General features: G+C 40.5%; 2 pseudogenes; one reads left to right on the forward strand and one right to left on the reverse strand.

Annotated features, from left to right (window-relative positions):
- Positions 1–7,933: 7,933 nt before the first annotated feature.
- Positions 7,934–8,188, forward strand: LOC129066986 (40S ribosomal protein S27-like; annotated as a pseudogene).
- Positions 8,189–13,413: 5,225 nt separating this feature from the next.
- Positions 13,414–18,804, reverse strand: LOC129067922 (HLA class II histocompatibility antigen, DO beta chain-like; annotated as a pseudogene).
- Positions 18,805–24,042: the final 5,238 nt, after the last annotated feature.

Here is a 24,042-nt window from a genome sequence, read left to right on the forward strand (position 1 = left end):
GAGGGGGGAGGGAGCAAGGGAAAGTGGTGGGGGGAAGGCAGAGACAAATGTATTTGGAAAAATAAATTAATTAATTTTAAAAAAGAAAGAAATAAAATCATTTGCACCAGCTTGGTTATGTTAATTGCTCTGAGGTTTGGGTTCCACATAAGTTAAATGAGCAACACCTTCTTGATCACATCTTCACATGCAATTCTCTACTTAAATGTAACAAAAAACATTCCATTTTTAAAAGAAATTGTGATGGGCAATGAAAAGTGGATATTTTAATGTGGAACAAAAGACACTATGGGACACATGAAATGAACCACCAACAACCAATCCAAAGGCCAGTCTTCATCCAAAGAAGGTGAAATTGTGTATATGGTGGGATTGGAAGGGAATCCTCTGTTATGAGCTCCTTCCAGGAAACCAAACGAGTAATTCCAACAAGTACAACTCCCACTTAGACCAAGTCAAAGCAGCACTCGACAAAAAGCATCTGGAATTAGTCAACAGAAAACTCATAATCTTCCATCAGGATAACATAAGACTGAATGTTTCTTTGATGACCAGGCAAACACTGGTCCAGCTTGGCTGGGAACTTCTGATTTATCTGCCAATTTCACCAGACATTGCACCTTCAGATTTCCATTTAGTTTGGTCTTTAAAAAATTATCTTAATGGAAAAAATTTCAATTCTCTGAAAGACTGCAAAAGGAAGAGTTCTTTGCTCAAAAATATTAAAAAAATTTGGGAAAGTGGAATTATGAAGTTGTCTGAGAGATGGCAGTCAGTGGAACAAAACAGTGACTATGTTGTTCAATAAAGGTGTTGGTGAACATGAAAAATACATCTTTTATTTTTACTTAAAAACCAAATGAAACCTTTGGCCAGCCCAATACCATGACCGGTTTCATATTCTAGGAAGAATACTGTGGTGGGAAGATGGGTTAGAAGGACACAAAACTGGAAGCAGGGAGAGCAGCTGGGTGACTGTTAGAGCAACACTGGCCAGACGGGATGGGGCCAAAACTAAAGCAGGGTCCGGGCGATACAGAGTGTCAGGGAGAAGCGAGGAACCGGTGCAGCCTGCTGTGTCTCCGTCAGTTGTATGTGGGAGGGAGGGGGCAAGAGCAGAACATACTTGGGAGAGCCGAGGGGGACAGCAGGATAGATGGAGGTTTAAGGAGAAAGAGGACATTCTCCATTTGGATATTTTTCATGCACTGTGGGTCATTCAGATGACATTTGCCTTGTATGGTTGGCAGAGTAACTCCCACCCCTGACCTCCACCATCCGAATCCCTGCAGCCTGTGGTTCCCTTTCACAGCAAATGAACTTCGCATTTGTGATCAAGCACACTGACACGGAAGAGTATCGTGGATTACCCAGCTTGGCCAGATACAATCACAAGAGTCTTTACAAATGAAAGAGGAAGGCAGGCGAGTCAACAAAGGAGATGTGATCATCGAAGCAGAGGTCAGAGTAAAGTTATTTCTGGAAGGGACCACAGGCCAAGGCTGGTAGGTGGCTTCTGGAAGCTGGAAAAGACAGGAAATAGATTCTCCTCTAGAACCTCCAGAAGGAACAGAGAACTGCGGGCACCTTGATTGGCCCCATATAACCTATTTCAGGATTATAACCTCCAGGACTGTTAAATAATAAATGTGTTGTTTTAAGCCACGAAATTTGTGGTAATTTGTTACAGCAGAAACAGGAAACTGGTACATCTTGTAATTGAGATGCAATATAGCTCAGAACTCGAGCTCTGGGGTCAAAAGGATTTGAGTTCTTATCAGAGCTCTGTCACTTACCACCCATGTGATCTTCGGTGTGTTCACTAACCTCTCTAGGCTTCTCTTTTCTCACCTGTAAAATGAGACTGTCTAACAGAGTTTGTGCCTGGAAAGAGAAAATGGGAGGCAGCGAGGTCTGTTGTTTTTCATACCCAGCCATATAGAAATACCTGGCATTTTGAACCATGTCCAAGAATAACTGTTTAAAAAGTAAAATAATTCTAAAATATTAAAATACTTAGAAAAATAAAAAGACTTTCATTTTTATTTTCTGAGGTGAAAATTCTTATACACTTCATTTTTAAGACTCTTCAGGAAAAAAGTAATAACCATAATTGTGAGTTTTATAAAAAGTTGCACACAGTTAATATTAAATATATCAGAATATATTTAGGATATCAGAATATATCCTATATCAGAGTTTGTTTACTAGATATTTAATTAATTACATGAAGGTAAAATATTAACAATATTCTGCTCAATTACCACTGAAATTGTCCAACTTAAGTGGGCTTAGGAGATTGTCAGCAGAGGAAATAGAACTTGCCCTTCTTGCACAATAGCAAATGAGAAACATACAAGTGGATTCTGGGTGTTCCTTGTACTGTTAACTCAAAACAATTCTAATGTCATTTGATAGACAGAATATACTATGAAATGGACAAAAGTGAATCACTTCAGCAGACAGTGAGGTACACAACCAAATTAAGAAGTTCTGAGAGCAAAAGGAATTTTCCCAGAAGAGAAACAAATGCCGATAGATGATTCTAGATACAGAATATTTGAAAATAAGTCAGAATTCTATTTGTGAATTATTCCTAAAATATACAAAATTATGGCTCCTGAATGCTTTATTAATGGAGGTTACCTCAACTGGAATAATCTAAAATGTAGTCTTGGCCTTCAACTGAGAAGAGAATTTGTCTTAGAGGAAATATGTAACACAACAGGCTATTGAGGAACAGAAGCTGTAGCATATGAGGAGGCACTCCGCTGGTAACAGCAAATACGTAGATATTATGAGTCCAAGAACACATGCCACTTGTTTGTGAAAAAAGGTACTAGGAGTATAAAAAGGAATCAAATTCAAATGTAGTCTCATAACAAAACTAACCTGTGTGGCCAGTCAAGATGGAGGCATAGGTAGACACGCTTTGTCTCCTCACACAACAAAGGGAGTTACAACTAAACCTCAAAATAAATAACACCCAGAACTGTTAGAAAATCAAATCATAGGGAAGTCTGACAACCAAGGATTTAAAGAAGCCACCTTCATCCAGGCAGGCAGGAGGGGCAGAGTCATGGAGACAGATGGGAAGGTGAGGAGATGTGGAGAGGCAGCCGCAGGGGTGGAATGGGCAGTCCCACATTCGTGTGTAGTGGATAAATCTCAGGAGGGATGTCTCAGGAGCGAGCAATCCCAGCCCCAGGCCATACCACACAGCCCGGGGTTGCAGCACCAGGAAGATAAATCCCCACAACTTCTGGCTATAAAAACCAGTGGGGGTAAGGGCGGCAGAAGAAACTGCCAGATTTTCAGGAAACTGCTTAAAGGGCCTGCACAGTCTTAGAACATACACAAACCCACCCACTCTGGGATTGATGGGGAGTGGGTGAAGTGACTGGAAACAAGGCAAATGCCAGGCAAACCTCCAGAACCCAGGCAGAGGTACTGTCCCCTCTCTGAGCCCTCTCCCTGTAAGAGCCACAAAATGGTGAAGCTGATGGCCCTGCCATGGATTACCTAAGACTCTGCCCCACACAATTTACAGGAGCCTTTTCTACAATGGGACATGCTACTAAGACAGGGAGTCAAAGCAGTTTTACCTAATACACAGCAACAGACACAGGGAGGCTTCCAAATTGGGGAGACAAATAAATGTGGCCCCAAAGAAAGAAAAGAACAAAACCCCAGGAAAAGAACTAAATAAAACAGAGATAACCAACCTATCAGATGCAGAGTTCAAAACATTGGTGATAAGGATGCTCAAAGAACTCATTGCATGCAGCAACAACATAAAGGAAGAAATGAAAGTTACACTAAGTGAAATAAAGAAAAATACATAGGGAACCAACAGTGAAGGGAAGGAAGCTGGAATTCAGGTCAGCATAAGGAAGAAATAAGCGTTTGACCAGAAGAGAAAGAAGAAACAAGAATTCCAAAAAATGGGATAGTATAAGAAGTCTCTGGGTCTTCTCCAAACGTTCCAACATCCAAGTCATAGGGCTGTTAGAAGGAAAAGAGGAAGAGCAAGAAATTGAAAGCTTATTTGAAAAAATAATGAAAGAAAACTTCCCTTATTTTGCGAAGGAAATAGACATACAAGTCCAGGAAATGCAGAGAGTCCCAAACAGGTTGAACCCAAAGAGGCGCACACCAAGACACATCATAATTAAAATGTCAAAGGTTAAAGATAAAGAACGAATCTTAAAAGCAGCAAAAGAAGAGCAGAGACTTACCCACAAAGGAGTTCCCGTAAGACTGTCAGCTAATTCTCAAAAGAAATTTTGCAGGCAAGAAAGGAATGGCAAAAAGTATTCAAAGCAATGACAAGCAAGGACCTACAACCTAGATGACTCTCAGCAAAGTTATCATTTAGAATGGAAGGGCAGATAAAGTGCTTCCCAGACAAGGTAAAGTTAAAGGAGTTCAGCACCATGAAGCCTTTATTACATGAAATGTTAAAGGGACTTAGTTTTTAAAAAAGAAGAAGATTATAAACATTAAAATGGCAACAAATTCACAACTATCAACAATAGAATAAAAAAAAAACCCTAAGCAAACAACCAGAACAGGAACAGAATCATAGACATGGAGATCATTTAGGGGGAAGGGAGGGAGAAGGGAGGAGTAAGGGAGAGAATGGGGAAAAACATGCAGGGGTTAAGAAGCATAATTGGTAGGTACAAAATAGACAGGGAAATGTTGAGAATAATATAGGAGCCCTGGCTGGTGTGGCTCAGTGGATTGAGTGCTGACCTGCAAACCAAAGGGTCGCTGGTTTGATTCCTGGTCAGAGCATGTGTCTGGGTTACAGACAGTGCACCAGTGCAGGGTGCACAAGAAGCAACCACACATTGATGTTTCTCTCCCTCTCTTTCTCACTCTCTTTCCCACTCACTAAAAATAAATAAATAAATAAAAATTTTTTAAAGAGTAGTATAGGAAATGAAACCAAAGAACTTATATGGATGAACCATGGACATGAACTAAGGATTGCTGCAGGGAAGAGGGTGGGTACTGGGAGGAAGGGAAGAAAGGAGGAAAATTGGGACAACTATAATATCATAGTCAATAAAATATATTTTTAAAAAATAAACTAGCACTTCTGGCCAAGATAAAGGTGTAAGTAGATGCACTTTGCCCCCTCGCAAAACTAAAAGGACAACAACAAATTTAAAAACAAAAACTAACCAGAACTGCCAGAAAATTGGAACTGTATAGAAGTCTGACAACCAAGGAGTTAAAGAAGAAGCATTCATCCAGACTGGTAGGGGGGCAGATACTGGCAGCCAGGTTGGAGAGGATGCATGGCAACATGGTAGCTGGGGGGCTGGGTGGTCCCATATTTTCATGCTGGTAAACCAGGAGGAACAGCTGGGGAGTGAGACAGACCAAACAATCCAGGTTCCCCGTGCAAGAAAAGAAAGCCTCAAAACCTCTGGCTATAAAAACCTCTGGCTATAAAAACCTATGGGGAGATGCAGCAATGGAGGAAACTCCCAGCCTCACAGGAGAGTTCGTTGGAGGGATGCACAGTGTCCTAGAATGTACACAAACCCACCCACTGGGGAATCAGCACCCAAAGGGCCCAATTTGCATGTGGGTAGCTGGGGAAGTGACTGAAAGCTGACCAAGAGCTGAGCAAGTGGCATTGATCCTTCTCTGACCCCTCCCCTACATAGAGTCAAAATGCAGAGACTTGGGTTGCCCCGCTCTGGCAAATACCTAAGGCTCCAGCCCTTCCAAACTAACAGGCATGCTGAGACAAAGAAATATGGCCCAAATGAAAGAACAGATCAAAGCTCCAAAAATAGAACTAAGTGATGAAAAGAGAGCCAACCTATCAGATGCACAGTTCAAAACACTGGTAATCAGGGTGCTCACAGAAATGGCTGAGTGTGGTTGCAAAATGTTGGAAAAAATGAAGGCTATGCAAAGAAAAATAAAGAATAATATACAGGGAACCAACAATAAAGGGAAGGAAACCAGGACTCAAATCAATGATTTGGAGCAGAAGGAAGAGATAAACATTCAACCAGAACAGAATGAAGAAACAAGAATTCAAAAAAATGAGGAGAGGCTTAGGAACCTCTGGGACAACTTTAAACAATCCAATATCCACATCATAGAGGTGTCAGAAGAAGAGGAAGAACAAGAAATTGAAAACTTCCCTGAAAGAATAATGAAGGAGAACTTCCCCAGTCTGGTGAAGGAAATAGACTTCCAGGAAGTCCAGGAAGCTCCGAAAGTCCCAAAGTTGAACTCAAGGAAGCACAAGCCAAGACACATCATAATTAAGTTACCCCAGATTAAAGATGAGAAAATCTTAAAGGCAGCAAGAGGAAAGGAGACAGCTAACTACAAAGGAGTTCCCAAAAGGTTATCAGCTGATTTCTCAAAAGAAACCTTACAGGCAAGAAAGGGCTGACAAGAAGTATTCAAAGTCATGAAAAGCAAGGACCTACAACCTAGATTACTCTACCCAGCAAAGCTATCATTTAGAATGGAAGGACAGATGAAGTGCTTCCCCGATAAAGTCCAGTTAAAGGAGTTCATCACCAAGCTCATATTATATGAAATGTTAAAGGGACTTATCTAAGAAAAAGAAGATCAAAAACTATGAACAGCCCTGGCTGGTGTGGCTCAGTGGGTTGAGAGCTGGCCTGCAAACCAAAGGATTGTTGGATTTATTCCCAGTCGGGGCACGTGCCTGGGTTGCAGGCCAGGTGCCCAGTTGGGGGTGCAAGAGGCAACCACACATTGATGTTTCTCTCCCTCTCTTTCTCCCTCCTTTCCCCTCTCTCTGGAAATAAATAAATAAATAAATATCTTTTTTTTAAACTATGAACAATAAAATGACAACAAAATCACAACTATCAACAACTGAATCTTTAAAAAAACAAAAATGAAAACAAACTAAGCAAACAGGCAGAACAGGAACAGAATCACAGAAATGGAGATCACATGGAGGATTATCAGAGGGGAGAGGGAGGGGGGAAAAATGGGGGAAGTGGTGCAGGGAATAAGAAGCACAAATAGTTGGTACAAAATAGACAGGGGGAGGTTAAGGATAGTATAGGAAATGGAGAAGCCAAAGAACTTATATGTACGATCCATGGACATGAACTAAGGAGAGTGGGGAATGCTGGTGGGAGGGGTTTGCAGATGGAGGAGAATAAAAGGGAGAGATAAAATGGGACAACTGTAATAGCACAATCAATAAAATATATATTAAATAAATAAATAAAGTGTATGAGACATAGACCAAAATAAGCATTTAAGTAGATGAAATAATATCAATTATTGCAAAGAGTCCATGTTCAAAGACTTTATATAGACAATAAATGAAAAGAATATAGCTTATTTGACAACCAGTAGAAAAGGCAGCTGTAAGAAAAGTCTGACCTGAGTTATCATGTACGTATATGGCATTTTAGATTACATAGTTCAATACCTACTCAGGACAAAATGCTCAGAAAAGTAAGAATAGAGGGGAACTTCCTCAACCTGATAAAAAGCATCTACAAAAAACATTATATTTAGTGGAGAAAAACTGAATGTTTTTCCCCTGAAGACTAGAGACAAGGCAAGGATCTCTCTCCTCTCTCAATCCACATACTGTTGGGATTTCTAGCCAATGCAATAGGTTAAGAAAATGAAATTTCAAATCATACAGATTGCAAAGGAAGAAATAAAATGGTTCCTATTTTCAGATGACATGATTGTCTATGTAAAAATTCCAAAGAATCTATGTATAAATTAACAGAACTAAAAGTGAGCTCAGGTTAGTCACAGGATACAAGATAAACATACAAAAATGAATTAGCTGTATTTCTATATACTAGTAATGAACTCATAAACACCAAAATTAAAAAATACAATACCATTTAAAATTACTCAAGATTTCTGGGGGTGATTTCTGCATAAGAACATGCCTCTCGTTAAGGACCCCTTTCATCCTTCACCAGAAAAGAAGAAGGGGAAACAGCGGAAGAAGCACCTGGTGCAGAGCCCTAATTCCTACTTCATAGAATTGTGAAATACGCAGGATGTTATAAAATCATCGCCGTCATTAGCCAGCACAAAAGTAGTTTTGTGTGTTGGCGGCTCCATTGTCCTCTGTCAGCTTACGGGAGGAAAAGCAAGACTGATAGAAGGGTGTTCCTTCAGGAGGAAGCAGCACTAAAATCACCTGAATCAAGATGAGTGGGGAACCAACCCAGTAAATACGTTCTGGATTTTTTAAATCATTCAAACATGAAAATTTAGGTATTATTCTACAAAATATGTAAAATTTACATGCCAAAAACTATACAATACTGATAAAGGAAGTTTAAAAATATCTAAATAAATGGAGAGACAAACTGTGTTCATGCTTTGGAAGACTCGACATAATAAAGATGCCAATTCTTCCAAATTGATATACAGGTTGGACTCAATTCCTGTATATATATGTATAGGAATTGAGTATATATATACATATGCATATGTATATATATACTCATATATATGTATATATACGTGGGTGTGTGTGTGTTTAGTGGACTGACGCCTGGAAGGAAGGAGGGGACTACTGGATGAAAGATGGTGAAGGTATTAACCAAAGAACATTTATTCACAACCCATGGACATGGACAACAGTATGGGGATTGATGAAGGGAGGGGAGAGTGTAGGGCTGGGTGGAAGTGGGAAAAGGAAAAAAAAGCAGGAACAATTGTAATGCCATAAACAATTTTATAAATATAGATTTATATATATAATATATATTTTATATATATTAAAAGTTGTCTCAAACAGACAACTTTTCAGTTTGCAAGCCAGCACTCAATTCACTGAGCCACACCAGCCAGGGCTGCAAAATACCTTTTTAAGAGAATGAGAAGACAGCCCTGGCTGGTGTGGGTCAGTGGATTGAGCACTGGCCTGTGAGCCAGGTCACCGGTTGACTCCCAGTCAGGGCATGCAACTCCCAGCCTGGGTTGCAAGCAAGGTTCCGAACTGGGAGTGAGCTAGAGGCAACCAATCGATGCATGTCAATGTTTCTCTCCCTCTCTTTGAAAAGACAAATTACAGACTGGGAAAAAATATTTGTAAATCACATAACTGACAAAGGACTAGTACCGAGGTATAATACAATCAGTTCTCCATATCTGTGAGTTCTGCATCTGCAGATTCAACCAATCATGATCAAAAATATTCCCCAATATTTTTGTATCAATGTATCAAAAAGTGTTACATTGTAGTTAAGCCTACAATAATTGCATCTGTACTGAACGTGGGCAGACTTCTTTTGTCATTGCTCCTTAAACAATACAGTATAACAACTATTTACAGAACACTTACATTATATTAGGTATTAATCAGTGATCTAGAGATGGTTTACAGTATATGAGAGGATGTGCATAGCTTATATGCAAGTACCATTTGTTATAATGGACTTGAGCATTGGTGGATTTTGGTGTCTCTGGAGGGGCCTGGAACAAATCCTCCATGGATAGCAAGGAATGACTGTATAAAGAACTTTCAAAATTCAACAGTAAAAGGCAAACAATCCGTTAGAAACCATTAGAAAATGGGTAAAAGACATAAAGTGAGATTTTACTAAAGAGGATATGTAGATGTACGTAATAAGAATATGGATATGTACATCATTAGCCATTAGAGAAATGCAAATTAAAATAAAATATCACTACATACCTACCAGAATGGCTAAAATTAAAAATAGGGACAACACCAAATGTTGGTGAGGATGCAGAGAAATGGGATTACTCAGACACTGCTGGTGGGAATATGATCTGGTACACCATTTGGGAAGTTTCTTTAAAACCTAAACATGCCCTCACCATATAACTCAGTAGTTATATTCCCAAATATTTATCCCAAAGAATTAAAGATTTGTGATCACACAAAAACCTACACATTAATGTTTATAGCAGTTTTATTCATAACAGCCAGATACTGGAAACAAACTGGTACATATATATCATGAAAGGAGGGAAGGGGCCAGGGAAAGTGGTGGGGGGAAGGCAGAGACAAATGTATTTGAAAAAATAAATTAAAAAAAGAAAACAAACAAACAAGCAAACTGGAAATACAAACAACAACCTCGCTGAATCTCCAGGGAATTCAGCTGAGTGGAAAAATGCCAAACCCAGAAGATTATATACTGTATGGTTGTATTTATATAACACTTTGAAATGACAATATTATAAAAATGAAAAAGGATTAATGGTTGCCAGGGGTTAAGGGAGGAGTGGAAAAGGGAGGGAAGTGGGTGTGGCTATAAAAGGGCAGGATGTGGAAGTCTCAGCGACAGAAAGGTTCTGCCTCCACCACTTCAGTGTCGACACCCAGGGCAGGATAGTTTACGAGATGAAACAGGGTAAAAGGTACCTGGGATATCTGTATTATTTCTTACAAGTGCATGTGAATCTACAGTTATGTCAAAATACAAGCAGATATCACTTTACTGCAATTCTCAGATACTATGTTTTCATCAACATGGAGTCAAAACCTTCCCCCAGCAAAAAGATTACAACTTACAGTGATGACTCAAGTGATGGTGAGCATTTTTAGCAATAAAGTATTTTTTAATTAAGGTGCATACATTGTTTTTAGACATAATGCTATTGTACACTTAACAAACCACAGTATAGTGGAAACACCTTTTATATGCTCTGGGAAACCAAAACATTCAGGCGACTCGCTTTATTGAGATACTTCATTGTGGTGATCTGGGACTGAACCTGCGATCTCTCCAAAATATGCCTGTGAAAGCTTAATTTTTAAATGCATGTTAAAACATTTTCAACAAAACTAGGTGACAGGGTACCTCCATGAACCTTAAACTACAAGTTAGTGGGGACAAACCACTAAGAGTCACATGGTCTGCTTGGAATAAATGTCTGTTCTGCAGATGCAAGGGAGCAACCAAGTGCTCCACGCATCTGAGGATGTGATAGGTGCTGGCCAGCTAACAGGCACTCCTCCCAAACTGCAGCAAGGCAATGCAAGGACAGCAGAGGAAGCCGCGGAGGGTGAGGAGGGGTCTGCCCCTTCTAAGGGCAGCTGCACACAGGGGACATGGGGAAGGTCAGAAGGGCACGGAGTAAAGTCTCTAAACTGACCATCCAGGCACCTTCCCAGGGCAGGGCCCTACACTGAGGAAAAATTAGAGGTAGTAGAATCAAGACTGAGCCAGCCTGGGGCAAGGAGAGAAGAAAAAGAAGTTCAGAGTGAGAGGTGGACTTAAACTCTCAAAAAGCACGCATTTATATTGTGGAGCGCTACGAGAAGCAGCAGCAGAAGGAGATCCCTGAAGTCAAGGACACACTCCTGAATTGTGCCTCCTTCTAAAGCCCAAGACAATGAATGCCTTACAGACAGGGCAGCAGAAAAGGCCTAAAGCTGGGTCTCATGCAAAGTTCATCTAAGTAAGAAGAAATGTGGAAAGCAGAACAAAATCTTTGTAATGAAGGCACACCAGAAAAATTATGCTTCCAAAAGTACTAAATTACAACCTATTTCAAAACAATCTAACAGTCATTAAGAAAGTGTTAGAAGATATAAAATAATGACACAATGACAATTAATACTACAAAATAAAAATGTATCACAGTAACACAACATACATCCTAAATTTACAAAATATAATGCCAATTTATCAAATAAAAAATAATTTTTAAAAAGAATTACAAAATCTCAGAAATATGATGGCAGTACTCAGGAAATCATTCGAAAAAATTTTAAATCCATTTCAGAAATGAAGAGTAGACTAGAAGGAATAAAAGAACAAATAAACACAATTAAGAAGGCCACAGTAGAATGAGAGAAAGTAAAAAGGAGGAAAATTTTTAAATGACAATGAAATAAGATTTAAAGGATTCAAGAAAAAATGACAAATATTGAAGATATGTTAAAAAAAAAAAAGCCTAACATGCAAATGATGAGTCTGTGAACAGGAAAACCCAAAGGAAATACTAAAAGAATGTAACTCAATAAAACATTCCTAAAATTAAAAAAGATAGAGCAACACTTTATATATATATATATAAAAAATATATATTTATATATGTGTATCTATAGTCGAATAAAATCTCTGAGGAAATACTAAAAGAATGTATCTCAATAAAGTATTCCTAAAATTAAAAAAGGTTGAACATTTTATAAAATTTCTGAGCATTATACAAAGAAGAAAATCTCACCAGGGCATCCCAGCAAAAGAAAGACTTAATAATTAGATTATTATCAGACTTTTTAATAGCAATGTTACATGAAAATACAGTAACAGTATTTAGATGCTGCAATAAAGCATATAAATGAAGGAATGATAGAATTAGAACATCCCCATCCTGCAATTCCCAGTTAATCAAAGGAGCTAGGCAACGAGCATCAGTGATTCCTAACATCGTGAAAAGAGAGACAAACAGACATTGTGTTCCTAGTGGTGAAAACCCATACCACCACCGATAGACTTTCTGAAGGAACCAAAGCTAAGGCTGGTCCAGCCTCTGCATCCAGATGTTTACTGGTAAAGGGAGTCACGGATGTGTTAAACTGTCCCTGGTATGCGCAATCCGCAAAATCCAGACTACAGAAAACTCTGCAGGTCAAATGGCTCAGGCTTTTCAACCTGTTAATCATTAGGAAAAGAAAGACATGGAGGAGAAACCTGTAAAGTACAAGAGACATAGAAGACAGCTAAAGAAATATCCAAAACTGGTTACCATAGCCATCGGGATAGGATTACCACCAAGAGGAAGAAGGACTTCCGATCGGCCTGCAGCACACAAAGACCGCGGTGGCTGGGAAAATTCTGTTTCCTGACCTGAGTCGTCATTACATGGGTTTTGTCTTAAATGATTTAGTAAATTATACATTTTTGTTATCTGTATCTCAATTTTATTTTAAATTTTAAAAAGCTTTTTTAAAGAGGGAAAAGTGACAATGTGAGCATTTGTCTTCTGAAAACTGTGGAGACTGCAGTTGGAAGAAAGACTTGGGAATAGCTACTTACGGGGTTAGGGCTGGACCATAGAAAAGTAAACAGTTTGGAACTGGAAGGAGTCAGGTCTTAGAGGAATTTCTGAACACTGTCCTGGAAACAGGGACTCATGACATATGTTAGCAGGGAAAAAAGGGCAGAGGATGAGAGATGCATGGTCTCAGAACCCAAAACTCTAGAATCAGTTCAGGGCTCCTCCCAGGCCCCACAGAAAAGGCCATTCCAGGACACTGACCTCATGAACGTCCTTTACTTCATCAGGCTCAGGCCACTCAGTGCTACTTCAGGCTCTAGGGGCAAAGCTTCAATTAGGACCTTGGTATGGCGGTGGCACGAGAACAGTTCCTGAGCCCTGCAGGGACAGTGATAAAAGTTTCATGAGGGTCCCCCTTCACATTCCGGGGACTCAGCAGGCAGGGACCCAGCTGGTGCCACCAGCCACAGCCACCCTTACATCTCATCCCCATGACGTCCTGCTCTGGCCAAAGGACGGAGAGACCGATCTCAAAGACAAGGAAGAAATTATATCACCAGAAAGCTAAGTAAATACATATCTGGAATGAAAGAGAGGGAAGAAACACGACATCCCAGTGAAGACTGTATATTGTAATTAACTGAGAGGCGGGGGGTGGCCTGTGTGTGTGTGGGGAGGGTAGCCGCCCCCCCCACCCCCGCACACACACACTCTGTTTTTGGCTTCAGAAAAGACTATCTCAGGGATCCCTGAGAAGTACAGTCAGCCTCCCCACTTCACTCCTTTGATGTTAGGAAAAGTGGGAAGTAGAAGAAATCACAGGAGAGAAGGCAAGGTCCTCCCTGGGGACTCATTACCTTTCCGAGCCCTGAAGTGGACGGCAATCCCCATCAGAAAACAGTCCAAGCAGGAAGGCTGCCACCCCACTTAGCATCTCTCTCCAAGAATATTCAGACTGGGATCCTATGGGAAACAGGTCTTCAAGTTAGTAGAAAGCTCCCACTATTTGGTGTACCTTCCTGAAATCCCAGAACCTGTGCTGGACAGCAATACAATGCTATCTGGAAAAAATAAATTTAGAAATGATTCTTTGAGAGCAAGGTTTGCACCCATGGAGTTTCTGTTACAGCTCATAAGAATGACCCCTAAATACCAAGACCGAAGTATTAGAGGATGCTAGTTCCCAGTGTTCAAATTAAGTGACAAGGTGATTAGACCTCCTTATTTCTTGCAGATTAAGGACAGATATGTGCCATGTGTTTTTCCACTTTGAGTCAAGGACGCCAATGACTCTCTAACTTCCTCGGATCACGGGAAAAGAATTGGTGCTGTGACCACGGCGAACGTGGAGGTAACACAGGCCCCTACGCAGTCAGCAGGACCCTGAGTCGGGCCCAGATTCTCACTCCTCTCCACAGAAACAGGGCTCAGCAGGCTGACATGATCTCCCAGCCTTGGAGTCATTTCCAGCATCACTGTTGTCTAAAAGGTCCCGCCTCCATCCCTGATAAGGCCAGTGGACATGATCCCTGCTCTTTCCTCCTGCCCGTTCCGGGACCACCTGATTCTGAGGTGGCCTGGATAGAAGCCTGTCACAGAGCACAGCAGCACACTGTGGCGGCGCAGCATTGGGGGTCTCTCCAGATACACTGTCACCTCTGGTTGCACTAGGAAAGGAGAGAAAGTTGAGACATTATGAGGGAAAACCACAAAGCCAACACAGGAGTTTCTTTAGAGACTATCTCTGTCCCTAATCTCTTTTCCAGACCACCCTTGAGGAAACTGGAAATATGAGAAAATCTCAGAAACCAGATACGTCAGTGCCCCCAGGGAGGATGTGGGCCTTAGCAGACACTCCCACAATTACCCACTGTGTTTAACAGCACTCTGGTCCTTAAAGTCCCTGAGAACCTGGGGGCCTGGGACCAAGATCAAGTGAAATGACCTGTGAGGACAAGGAGTGAGTCAGGCTTGGGGACAGAATATATACACAGACTCCCCTGCTCCTAATCCACTTATCCTGAAGCAGGAAACTTCCCACAAGGGAGAAGAATGTTGGCTGGAAATTCCTGATCCCACCAGACCTCACCCTCCACCTCATCTTTTCTTCCCACAGGGAAGGGTGCACCCAGCTTGTAGTTGTGTCTGCAGAGCACATCCGCAGAGGGTCTATGTGTCTGCAATACAGCCAGCCAATTGTTCCACAGCTCAGCATCAGGCAGACACAAAGATCCCCACATCGCCGTCGGAACATGCACACTCCTCCAAGTTGAAGATGAATATGACCACAAACTGCACCCTGTCTGTCCCACTGGTGCAGTGGCAGTCAGCTTTTGCCTGAATCACAAAATCATCTGGAAAAAAAAAAGACTATAAACCAGCCCCACGTTTAAGAAACAAATGCCTGGTAAATGATGCCAGACCACAGAGATACGAGAGGTGGCCCTTGACCTCAATACATAGGCCAAAGCAGCCTCTTCTCCCCTGGGCCACATGATGGTTCCTCTCAGCAAAGAGACCCACAGTAGGGAGAAGCCTGCGGCCCATCCTACCAGGCCAGCTAAACAGCAGCCATGGAGCCCAAAGAAGCAAACCAAGGAGAGTCCCAAGAGACATAAGCCTTCCTTCAGTACATATTTATTCATTCATTTGGCAAGTATTTATTGACAATGTTTCACCAGACACTGTTTCTCGAAACCAAGTTTTTAGAAGCCCAAGGTTGGAACTCCCTTTACTAGCAAGTCAAAAATCCATCCCCATATGGAATAATTCAGTAGTATTCTTACACATTCCTGCTGGAGTAAAGTGCAGAAGTGATGGAGGTGGGCAGAGAATGCGAAGCAGGTGCATAGTCAGTGTGAAATAAACACCCCTCTACCTCCCACTCACGATGAGTTTTCTCTAAGAACTTTCTCCTGGACCTTTTCCTTTGTACTCTTATTCAGAGACCTCATCCTCTCTGCTGGCTCAGTCAGGCAGTGACCTCATTACCTCTAGCGATGGTACGTGAAAGAATATTCATCATGGCTTGAAGATGCGTTTTATCAGCATCAGCAGCATTGGCGGCAGCGGCGGCAGCATCATCACTGGCACTAGACCTACAATCTAGTAATTGCAACAACATGGTGATGGGGAATATAAGGTCAGCTTAAACCTTCTTTGGGGGATATTTTTACTAAACACTGCCATTTAAGATGGAATTTAAAAATTCCATTCCATTCGCCATTATGATTTTCCACTTTCGAAGTACTTTACTAATATTGACAGGGATGAATTTGAGCCATATGTTAACTTAAATACCTCATTTCTAATCTGCTTATGTTCTCCAAAGTAATTAAATTTTTCAAAGCTATTTAATCAGTCCTCATGGATAAGAAAAAGTGTGACTCATTTGTAGAGCGGTGTGCTATGATCTGAATGTTATATTCCCCAACAATTCATATGTTGAAATTCTGAACCTGAAAGGTAATAGTATCATTAGGTGGGGCCTTTGAGGGTGCTTTAGGATTAGTGCCCTTATAGAAACAGCTCCAGAGAAACCTCTCGACACTTCTACCGCGTGAGACACAGTGAGAAGGTGCCAGCTGTGAACCAGGAAGAGAGCCTTCAGCAGAACACAACCATGCTGGTGCCTGGCCTCAGACTTCCCAGCCTCCAGGACTGTGAGAGATAAATTTCTACTGTTTGTAAGTCACCCAGTCTGTGGCATTTTGTTATAGCAGCTCAAACGGACTAAGACAGTGAGTGATATTTGTCTTAGACTTAAAGAACTGGAAAAGTTTAAGAGACATATTGGTAAAAGTCTCTGGGAGAGTTCTCAGTTGGTATGAGTTCTAGTTCTAAATCCAGTTATTTTATATAGAAACGGACATTGACCCTCCCTGACCTGCTTCCCCACTGATAGGGGTGGGTTTGGGTTCACGTCCAGCGATACTGAAGGAGAGCTCAAAAGGATAGCTTTAAGTGAGAAAAGAAATAAAATGTGATTCAATGCACAATAACATCTGTTAAAATTTTTAAATGCACACAGAATAAACAATGCTACATTTTTAAAGATCACTCTCATACTTAAAGACATAAAGACCTATTAAAATGGATATCTATGGAAGAGAGGGAGTGAGAACGGAGACAAGGGAAGAGAGGAGAGGGTCTTTCTACTGACCAATGACTGCAATGTGCTGTGAACTCACTGGGTAAGAGTAACTCCATTCTACATAACAGAAGAGTAACAGCATTAAATACATGTACCCTCTAACCTGAGGACAAAAATAATGCACTCAGCTTCTCTAATTTTTCAATAATGAATTATTGAGAACAATAATAAAAGGAAATTCAGGTGGGTTGATATTGCAGGTTGGCAGGAAGACAGGGCATTGAAGTTGAGACTTGAAAGGTCATTGTTACTGATCTTGCATTGTAAATTTGCTTTCATGTCCAAGTTCAGAGTCTTCCTCTGGGAACTGCTGAGCTGAGCTGCCAGGGCGGCAGCATCCTTCCTGGTGGGTCAGCACACTGTCCCTCCCTCAACAGCTAATTTCAGATGAGTCTCTCACTTCCAGTTCACTATTCCCTCTTAGAGTCAAAATCGGGGGTGGGGGAGGAAATACCGTATTTTGCCCTGTATAATGTGCACTGTTTGCCCAATTTTTGAGGGAAAAATAAGGATGTGCATTATACATGGGTAGTACTAATTCCCTATCTATATAAATGTTTTTAATTCTTTTATTTATGGTTATGCGTTTAAAGTGAAACTCTAAAAAGGAATAACAATATCCGCATGCAAAATAACACCCTGGAATACAATCATTGGTTTTATTTCTAAATATAAATAAATTAAAAATTGAATTAAAAAATTAAAACAGAAGATTTTTTTTTCCAGAAAGTTTGGGCCAAAAACATAGATGCTTATTATACATAGCAAAATTATATATTTACCATAGCTCTGGTTCAGAGTTAAGATATGGACTGAATATTTTTTCATTTGCGTTATTTAATACATATTATAATCCCATACAGGTTTCTATTATGTAAGGACAATAATGTTCCACACACTCTCCACCCCACCCTGCCCCTGTCCCCAGGTTTCCTCTTTTGTAATTAATGAGACTTTGACTTTCAAGGGGGTTTCATTTTTAGCACATTATGTCCTGTTTTCTGCTGGCAAACCTGTTTTCATGGTGTAATATTCTTCAGATTTGCATAGCCTCTCTCTTCATCTAGAAAAATAACAGCATTAAATACATGTACCCTCTAACCTGAGGACAGAAATAATGCACTCAGCTTCTCTAATTTCTCAAAATTGTTCAGGCTTAATAAATGCAAAAGAAGCAACTTTGTTTCCAATTTCTTGTGTCCATATATACCTCAGTTGGATAAATATAGAAATAGTCATAATCATCAGAGCAAATTCCCCATGAGAAATGGCAGCTTTTCTCAGGCTGCCTCCCAACTGACATTGATACAATGAAAACCATAAGCAAGACAAAAAGTTTCCCTTCTTCCTGCCTCCCTACACCTTGAATCTGTGGCTCTGGTACAGGAAGTCTCTTTCCCAGCAGTCTATTGTGTGTGGTAAAGAAGGAAGAAACACTTCTGTCAAAGGGAAGAACACTTTCTCTTGAAAGTCAGTAGCCACTTCCAGCCTTGCCTGTAGCCTGGACCTATACCAAGAGGCATCCCTCCCTCATGCCAATTATTGCATACGCACCTGAAAAAAATCACTCTGTTCTCACCTGGAGAGTCTTTGCCTTGAGTCATAGAGGAATCCAGCCTGATAAGATGCACTGGCAGAGCCACCCCCCAGGGGACCGACCCAGAACCCATTCCCGAAGGAAAAAATGAGACAGGAAAACCATCAACTTCTTCAGAATGGGGCTTGCCCTTACACAACTCAGTCACAAAGTATTCGTTAAGTGTATACCTTGTTGACCTCTCCCGGACTGGAAACTCCCCACATTGATAACCAATCAGGATAGAGAAGGTAGAGAAACAACCATTAGGTGCTGGATAGAATGCTTTCATAAAGTTGTGTTTTACCAATCAAGAATTGCTTACCTGCAGAATCACTGACAGTAGTTTAGATATGTGGAAAATGGTTTGGGAGAAAAAGAAAAATGTTCTATGCAGTAGGTGGTCCTAGAAGAACTGAGCAGATTGTTTATTACATATCCCAATGTCCTTATTTGGCACTGTCCCTGGCCTGTTCTGACCAATAGTTCTTCCTTCCTATGGGTTGGTTGACATTGCCAACAGAGAGTTTGTTAATTAAGAAGGAAGTACACAGAGTTCTGAAACATATGCCTTAAGAGGAGTTAGTGAAGAGATTATCAGAGAACAAATAGAAGAGAGTTGGAATATGGGAATAACCTAAAAATATGCTTCCCTATAAACCAACCAAGTTCACAGAAAAGCTTGGGGCGGGGGGCGGACATGAAGAGAGGATTCTCAAGAGAATAAAATGCTGTAAAAATGTTCAAGAAGATAAAATATTAAAAAGCATTATTGTATTTTATGATTATGGGGGCACCAATAACCTTCATTGAGACATAGAGAGTTAAAGGTTGAAGATGTATTTCAAAAGAGCAAAAAGTACATTAGAAATGAGGAAATGAAGGCAGCAAATGTAAACAGTCCTTCAAATTTTGCAAATAAAAGTAAAGGAAAAGACCCTCACTTGAGAGGAAAGCCACACCAAACAAAAATTACTCTTAAGATGGGAAAAAACTTAAGTTTTTGAAGCAAGTGGAAGGCATCTGTAGATAGGAGAGATTGAAGATAAAAAGAAGAAGAAAGGAGAAATTTCCCCCAAAATGCTGAATGGAATCCAAGAATGAGATAGATTGTCAGGCTTGGCATAAAAAGGCGTATTTCTTCAGATGCAAGAATTAAGACACGGAGATTTGGGATGAGAAGGAGAAATGAGGATGCTCCAGCTATATGACTTCAATGAACTCAATTTAGAATAAAGCAAGATTTTCTGCTAAAAAAAAAGAGCTGCAAACATATATATTTGATAACTAAGGAGAACATGAGTCCTTTTCCACCAAAGTGGTGTCTAAGTTCATTATCATGTATTTGGGTGGGAGCTGTCCATGCTCAATACCATGGGCTGTACAATGATGAACAGACAAGTCCCTTGTCCTCCAGAAATGGATAATCTTGGTGCACAGACAGGGAAATAATCTACTGTAATGTCAGGAAGAATGGAGCTAACTTTGTAATGTCCGAATACCCAAAAAGAGTAATTTTAACTTAGTCCAGAAAGAGTCTATGATGAAGTTGATAGTTGACACAATTGGCATAAGAAACAGAATTTTAGAATTCAAAACACCCAGTACATTATCCACCATGTATAAATATATACACACTACTTCACTGAAGGGAGCAAACCCAATAGAATTTTTCTTCACTTCCCTAAAGGAACACAGGCTTTGATGGATAAGTAAGGTGGGATTATGATAGTTGACCAGGAGACCCAAGAATACTTGAGTTATTCCTTACCAAATATGCTGTGACTCCCTTGGGAAAGCTTGACCCATAAATAGTAATAGCAAATTGTAAATCAAAGGCTTACTCTGTAATTAGCTGGTCAAATCCTTGACACCACAATAGTTCTATGGTAAGCTTCTCTGAAGCATGTGACCCCAAGTAAGGCCTTGTGTTCCCTCTTAAATCCCACTGTGCCACTAGCCAACTGTAAATCCTGAAGAATTAAGAACATCCAATGCTGTAGGAAGAAGAAAGATGATTGGGTCACAAAGGGACTCTGTTCAAGGTGACGGAAATTTGGATTCAGAAAACAGAAGTGAAATGCTACTATATAACCTTTTGATGTACTATGACCCACCCACCCCCACTCTTACTAAACATGCCCTGCTCTGGAATCTGACCAATCAGAATAATTCCTTCTCTTGAAGATCAAGACAGATAAAGAAAAAGATGGGGAGATGTGGGAGACATCCTGAACTTACTAGGCACATGGGAAACTGTACCTCCTAACCTCTTTGGACTATGTGACTAGTTCTACCTAATGGTTAGTAGCAAAAAAGGTTCTTGGTCAAAAAATTAAACTACCAGCGCATGATTCTTCTTCTCTTGCCCTCCCAAGTCAACCAAGACAGCCTTGCGTTGAAATGTCGAGTCAAAATGTAAAAGTAATCTAATTAACTCAGTCGTCATGGAGGGCAGCTACCCAGAGAATCACCCAAACCTACAACAGATGCTAATGATAGGGTGCACAAGGAGATAACTTTTCTTAATTAAGGTATGGGGGTGTTTGTTACCACAGCCTGGCCTAACTTGACCTAACTAGTATAGGAGAGGAACAAGGATGTTGACCCACCCCACCACATACCTCAGGTAGATCTGAGTATTCATGAATAAGTCTGTCCACAGGCCAGAAAATGGTAGGCACTATGCAGAGTACATGCTCTGTAATTGTGAATACTTCGTCTAGAAGTAGATGGCTGTGATGCTCCCGCTTGAGAGGGCTTGAGAGGGTATGCATGAAGCTGAGTAAAAAAGCAACAGACAGAAGGAGCTCAAGTCACTGAATTTTAACTTCCTCTATTCTCCCTACCTGCACCTACTTCAGTCTTTCTGTGTACGTTAGCTCATTGGGCAATGGAGAAAAACATTTGACTTGGGGCTGAGTGAATGAGGTTATCAGACACAGTAAAAACCTGGCAGGGTAGATGAGACGTAAGTCTAAACCTTTTCTGTTCCTTGCAGACACCTTGGATGGGCTTCTGCAACTGCTCTCAGAGACCAGGAGGAGTGGAGAAAAGGTGGGGCCTAGAGAATAGAGATTAAATGGAGGTTTGTATTTGGATTTAGAGGCAAGAAGAGTTGTCAAATGGCAAGGGATGGTGAGGGAAGACTGGAGGGTATGGATGCTGATCCAGAAAATTAGGACTTCTCCTTACTTCCCAGGTGAATGTTTCCAAGGCCCATAAACAGTAAGATCAGACTTGCCTACATCATAATAAGAGCTAATATTTGGTGACTGATATTATGAGTCAGCTTTCTAAGCAATATAGACTATGTGAAGGTGAGGGAAAGAGAAAGAGAGGAAGAGAGAGAGAGAATCATCACAACAACCCTTCGCTGTAGACACTATTATGATTCCATTTTATAAATGAAGTAATGAAAGAATGAACCAAAGGTCACATTAATAGTAAGTCTGTAGGCTGTGCTCATTCCTTTGCACTATATTTCTTACTTGGGAGCCCAAGAAAGCTTTATTTCTAAACTTCGGCATCTCTAATGATAGGGTGCACAAGGAGGCAAAATAACTGAAGATTTTTATTATAACTATTTGATGTTAGGACAGACCTCCACCATATTTTCTTTTACAAAAGAAAACCGGGGATCTCGTGTATCACAAGAAGGAATGGCTCAGGGCCTCTCTGTAGGAACTAAGAAGAGAAAGAAAAACCAGCCTGTGAATTTCTCCTGCCACTGACCTTTGTTGAGTCATTTCCTGCACTTAGTGTCAGTGTCCACAGTTGAAGGATCTGGGCTCCCCAGTTTTATCACAGAGACTATACAGTTCTGGGGAGGCAGTTACTAAAGGGAGAGGTTATGGCCTGGTTCCTTTCTTCCATATTTTTGTTGTGTTCTACTTGAACACTATGAGCTTGGGAAAAAAAGGTGGGACAATTTGATCATCTCATCCTGACTTCAGCAAAGAGCCCTCCCTAATATAGATGTGGGTTTTCTATGATTTTTCATTCTGGCTCATATTTTGCATTTCTCTTCCCCTTTCTCTCCCTGTTCCTTAGGGAGTGAGAGAAGTTGAGTGTGACACATGTGATTGTTTCTTGACAATGGTAACAAATAATTCTCCCTATTACCTGACACAATACCCTTCAGTTGCTATTTTGGTGACCTTAAATTTGAAATACACTGTTCATTTAAATTCATGTTCCTCTTTCTATACCATCTTATTACCAGAAACATAAGCTGCCTTAGGGAAGTTAGAAAAATATTCTGAGATACTAAACAGGAAATTAAACATATTTTTAGAGAACACTATATGTTGAGCTACAGTTCATTTTTTAAGCATATTTTCTAGATTATGCTATTATAGTTATCCTACTATTTTTCTCCCCTTTCTCCCCCTCTGCCCTGTACCACTCTCCCTCTGGCAATCTCTCCCCACCTTACTTCATGGCCATGGGTTGTACTTATAAGTTCTTTGGCTTCTCCATTTCCTATACTATTCTTAACCTCCCCCTGTCTATTTTGTGCCTGCCAATTATGCTTCTTAGTCCTCATACCTTTTTTCCCTATTCTCCCTCCTCCCCCTCCCTGTTGATAACCCTCCATGTGATCTCCATTTCTGTGATTCTGTTCCTGTTCTAGTTGTTTGCTGTGTTTGTTTGTTTTTTTGTTCTGCATTTTTTTAGGTTAAATTGTTGATATTTATGAGTTTGTTGTCATTCTACTGTTCATAATTTTGGTCATCTAGTCCCTTTAACATTTCATATAATAAATGTTTGGTGATGATGAACTCCTTTAACTTCACCTTGCCTTAGAAGCACTTCATCTGCCCTTCCATTCTAAATGATAACTTTGCTGGGTAGAGTAATCTAGGTTGTAGGTCCTTGCTTTTCATGACTTTGAATACTTCCTTTCAACCCCTTCTTGCCTGTAAGGTTTCTTTTAAGAAATCAGCTGATAGTCTTATGGGAACTCCTTTGTAGTTAACTGTCTCCTTTTTTCTTGATGCTTTTTTTTTTTAAGATTTTCTTTCTTTATTAATTTTTAGAGGGGAAGCGAGAGAGAAAGAGAAGGAGAGAAACATCCATGTGTGATTGCCTCTCACGTGCCCCCTACTGGGGACCTGACTTGCAAACCAGGCATGTGTGCTGACTGGGAATCAAACCAGCGACCCCTTGCTTCACAGGCAGGGTCTCAATCCACTGAGCCATACCAGCCAGGGTTCTCTTGCTGCTTTTAAGATTCTCTCCTTATCTTTAATCTTGGGTAACTTAATTATGATGTGCTTTGGTGTGGTTTCCCTTGGTCCAATTTCTTTGGAACTCTCTGAGCTTCCTG

The sequence above is a fragment of the Pteronotus mesoamericanus genome, unplaced genomic scaffold (assembly GCF_021234165.1).
Source record: "Pteronotus mesoamericanus isolate MK-2021 breed Mesoamerican mustached bat unplaced genomic scaffold, CSHL_Meso_final contig_20, whole genome shotgun sequence".
Classification (NCBI taxonomy): Eukaryota; Metazoa; Chordata; class Mammalia; order Chiroptera; family Mormoopidae; genus Pteronotus; species Pteronotus mesoamericanus.